Genomic DNA, 4748 nt, shown 5'->3' with positions numbered 1-4748 from the left:
GAAGTCAACAAATATCAGGTGCTTTCCAGCTTTCTCAAATAAGTTTTGTAGCAACTGGGGTTGCTCATTTAATCCAGATGGCACAGTCATCTGGGAGGTCCTAGCTATTTGGAGCGATGTTGAAAAGTAAAGCTGAAGAGATTCTATGATTCTATGAGATAGCAGGATACTGGTCCGATATCAGTAAGAATGACATTATTGGAGTACATGGCAATGCCAGCCGGACTGTGTAGATTTCATGTGCTTACAAATTGTCAATAAACATGTAGCAGCATTTGTTGTCATTGTTAGTCTCAAAGCTGAGTCCAGTTAAGACATTAGCCTAAGTTAAAAATTAAAATTTCATTGCTCAAAAGGGCAATTTCCATAAGAAGTGGACCCTTGGCCTCTTTAATTGCAGCTGTATAGAGCTGCGGATAAAAATGAAAAGTGGCCACATGCAAGGTCTGTAGTACATAAGAGATAGTTGCATAAAAATTGCAACGATGCTGTTGACATTTGAAATATGTCCACCTTCTGGCTGTAATTCTACAGGTAGGCATCACTCTGAACTGATCTTTACAAACGTTCACAGATACTGTGGTCTACATCTGAACACCTGCAAATATGCCAACATACATATCTAATGTTGGTACAGTGTATAGCTCAACAAAACTGTGAAAGAAAATAGCTAAGTGTTTGGCCACATTTTAATTAGATAATGCTCTTCCAACGTGCATCAAACTCAGGACAGAAAGCATTATCTGGTTCTCCACAGTTCAACATTAAAAACAGAAGCCACTAGTGTTAGCATTGTGTGTTAGCATTATGCACATATGTTTATACAATTCCCCTGAAAGTGATATCAGCACATGGTTATGCTATTCTGCAGGGACGTAGCCAAGGGGGGGGGGGGTTGTGGGGGGCCACCCCCCCCCCTTCCATTAGAAAAATGAATTGAGTGGTGTGGTGCGCCGCGGCGCCTGCCCCCAATCCCAATTATGATGGCTTTTCGCCCCCCCCCCCCCCCTTCCTAAAATCCTAGCTACGTCCCTGTATTCTGTGATAGTTTTGCCTTTTGAAGGCAGTTCTCTTAAATTTTGGCTAAATAGTTAAACAGGGATTATGGAGGTTTCATGTAGACATGCCTTATTCAGTAAACTTGGACAATTTCTTCATGTATAGTATTACTACAGAGAACAGGTGCCCAAACATAACATTTTAAGATTATAATCCAGTTTTTAAAATGGGAGTAATCTGAAAGATCTTTCCATTTTTTGGTCCATTTGGGTAAACACTTATAAAAGCATGTTAATGAAATAATTTGAACAGGTGGCTTTTGCTGAATGAAGATACAATTTAATGACTTGCAGCTGAAGATGTGAATTGACTTCATTGGGAAATAATGTACAGTATTTGAATTCATAACAGGTGCTGTTAAGTTTCTGTCTGTTGTAAGTAGTCTGAGGAATGTTTATTCACATGTGTCCTTAGTTATCTAGAGATATGGTCAGTGTGATATTTTTAATGCATGGCTTTGTGATGATACATTTAAATCTTTATGACAAATGTAAGTTCATCCTCTGCTGGCTCACTTTCTCAGTTGGTTTCAAACTGTTCTTTTTTTCTTGCCTCCTCCCATTTTCCACCTTTATCTTTGGCTTACTTCAATTGCTGTAAACCGAGTTCAAAGTGCACAAGTAATTTGCCAGTTAAGAGATGTGTTCCATGAGGAAATCCCCTTTGACGCACAATACATCTGGAATGGTGCACCTGATGTTCTCTCAATCTCTTCCTTTCACAGACACATGGATTGCTCCGTGCAGGAACAGTGCTGTATGTTATAATGATGTATATGGGTTTAATAGTGCATTATGTTATTTTACCTTAATATATATGGGGTTAATGTTCAGTGGCTGCGTCGAATTTCTTCAGAAATAGAAGCAGGTACAGAATAGGCAGTGAAACCAGACTCGTGTGGGATAAGTGAGCCAGGCCTAGAAAGGAGTTAGTTGATGTGGGACTTGGAAGTTGCAGCTGCTTTGAAGCAGTGGAAGGAGAGCTGGAATTACAATTGAAGAAGAAAGAGAAGGAGAGAAGACAGAGAGAAACAAGATGAAACCAAAGAATGGAGTCCAAGACAAAAAAAAAAATAGAGTATGACACTACTTTAAGTACTGTAGCTCCATCTTATGGAATCCTGGGATTTGTAGTTTTACAAAGTCTTTAGTCTTCTCTGCCAAAGAGTACTGGTGCCTCACAAAACTACAGAGCCCAGGATATTATAGGATGGGGCCGTGGCAATTAAAGTGGTATCAAACTGCATTATTTCTACAGTGTAGATGCACCCATATCTCTCAGCTTCAGCAGAAGGCAAAGGCAAACCCCTGTCTACACAAATCCTGCCATAACCCCCCCCTCCTTTTTTGAGAGCCAGCTTGAAGGCAAACAACCACAGTCCTGTCATTACTAAAATCTACTTTTCCTGCTGAAGCAGAATATTAAATTCCCATCCCAATATGATTTCATTATGCAAAAATATAAAATGCTGGAACACTTTTCAAATAATTGAATTAACAGTATTCTACATTATTAATAATTAATAGTATTCTACATTTAAATTGAACAATTTTAGGTTCAGGTTTCTCCAGTCCTACCATAAAGCAAAGACAAATCTTCCCCCTCAATTCAGAGATCTAGTAGTCTTTTTAAGGAGAGAGGATACAAGCCAACCTGAACTGGTGCAGGTTAATATGCAAAGGGATTTCTAGCACCTTTCAACTTGACTGAGCAAAAGAAGTTGTAACATAAGATTTTGTAGACTTGGGGGGCTGTGCAGACAGCCCCAAAGGGGAGGCCTCCAGCCACCCCTTTTATAGCCAGATTGGGGCCATGGCAACCGCACGCTGCGGCCCTGATCTGGCCTTTTCAGAAAGGGTGCGATAGCCATGGCGCAGCAGCTTTATGGTGCTCCTTCGGTGCTGCATCATGCAGACACAGCACCACAGGAACGCTGTGACGCTGCGCACTGTGCCATGTGGCGCGCGGTGTCACACCACCCTGAGGGTGGAGCTGGAGTGTGCATCGTAAGGCCGGTCTGCACAGGGCCTTGATCTGCTTCCTCAGATGTATGGAGTGAACTGGGGCCCAGGAAGGGATTTTATAATCAGGTGCTTCATAATTAATGCTGATCATAAAGGTCCTTCCAGAGGACCAGTTCACTCCATACATCTGAGGAAGTTGACCAAGCTGACAAAATCTTACGTTACAACTTCTTTTGCTCAGTTAAGCTCAAAGATGCCACCATATCTTTACATACTGATATTCCAGATTAACATATCTGTATCTCTTAATTCTAACCCCCAGGTGCAGGTTAAATGCTCCATCTTCAACATTTGACAAGATCTCATTTTAACAACAAAAGACTAAGGAACAGAATAAAGAAGAATAAACTAGCTCATCCCTCTGAATGAGAACCTACCCCTTAAGACAGTGGTTTTCTAATATCACAGTGCTTTAAATGTTGCTTCACACTGATCCATGTGTGATCCTTCATCTCTGGAGATTATCAGATGGGGGGAAGGCGGGAGTAAAAGGCATACTCCCGGCAAAGTCGCATGATCGCACTGAAGATTTTCAGACATATCACACTTATCCAGGACTTAATCCATGAAGTTCCAGGAATGCTCCAGCAACAAGCCATTCACGGGGAAGTCCCAGGAATGGTTGCTGCTGGAGTGTTCCTGGATCTTCATGGGTTAAGTCCTGAATAAGCGTGATGCCATCTGAAAAATTTCAGCACAATCTCGCTACTTTGCCAGGAGTATGCCTTTTTCTTCCCCGATTTCCCCTGATAATCTCCTAAATCAAAGAACTCCTGTTCAGCTGGGAAAATTCTAGGAAGTACTCTAAGATGCAGATTCGTTTCCAACAGAGATACTCAGTACTTCCATAGGGTTTAGTATCAAACAAAGGAAGTATGTCTACCATTACCACAGCTTGGAAAACTACTTTGAAAAAGGAATTTGTTAAAGTTATAGTCTCAAAGCGATTAACTACAATCATAGTTGCAAACTGATTAACCTTTCATACTTTTCAAAAGTAACCACAAGAGTTACTTGGAAAAAAAATGAATGCTACAAATAACTGGTAGTATAATGTGATACAAAATACATCCAAGTAGTCTAGTCAACATTAAAAATAAATATGTACAAAGAGAGGATGTTTTCTTTAAAACTCATAGGATTGCTAAGAGACTGGTTTAAGAGTATACTCAATATATCCTCACTTCCCAGTGATAATATTCAACAGTTTTTTCAAGTTTTATGTCATTTTCATAGTAATCTTAGTGGGTTTTTTCAGCGACAAAAAAATCCCAACAATTATGTGCCTCATAATGCAAAAAAAAAAAAAAAAAAAAAAAGCAGTAAACACTAGAGCAAGCAATGGCCATTCATAACTTTTCAGTAGTATACAGTGGGCCCTTGTTATCCACTGGGGTTTGGTTCTAGGATCCCCGTGGATAACAAAATCCGTGGATGCTCAAGTCCCATTCAATCCAGTGGCATAACAAAATGGTGTCTCTTATATAAAATGGAAAATCAACATTTGCTATTTGGAGTTTATGTTTTTTCTGAATATTTTCAAGCCGTGGATGCTTGAATTTTCAAGCCATGGATAAGGAGGGCCAACTGTCTGTACAGTGGTACCCCGGGATACGAATTGATCGCGTTACGAAATTTCCGGGATACGAAAAAGTTAGATTGGAA

Source organism: Sceloporus undulatus, chromosome 3 (genome assembly GCF_019175285.1).
Source record: "Sceloporus undulatus isolate JIND9_A2432 ecotype Alabama chromosome 3, SceUnd_v1.1, whole genome shotgun sequence".
Lineage (NCBI taxonomy): Eukaryota > Metazoa > Chordata > Lepidosauria > Squamata > Phrynosomatidae > Sceloporus > Sceloporus undulatus.
This window is presented reverse-complemented; position numbering follows the sequence as displayed.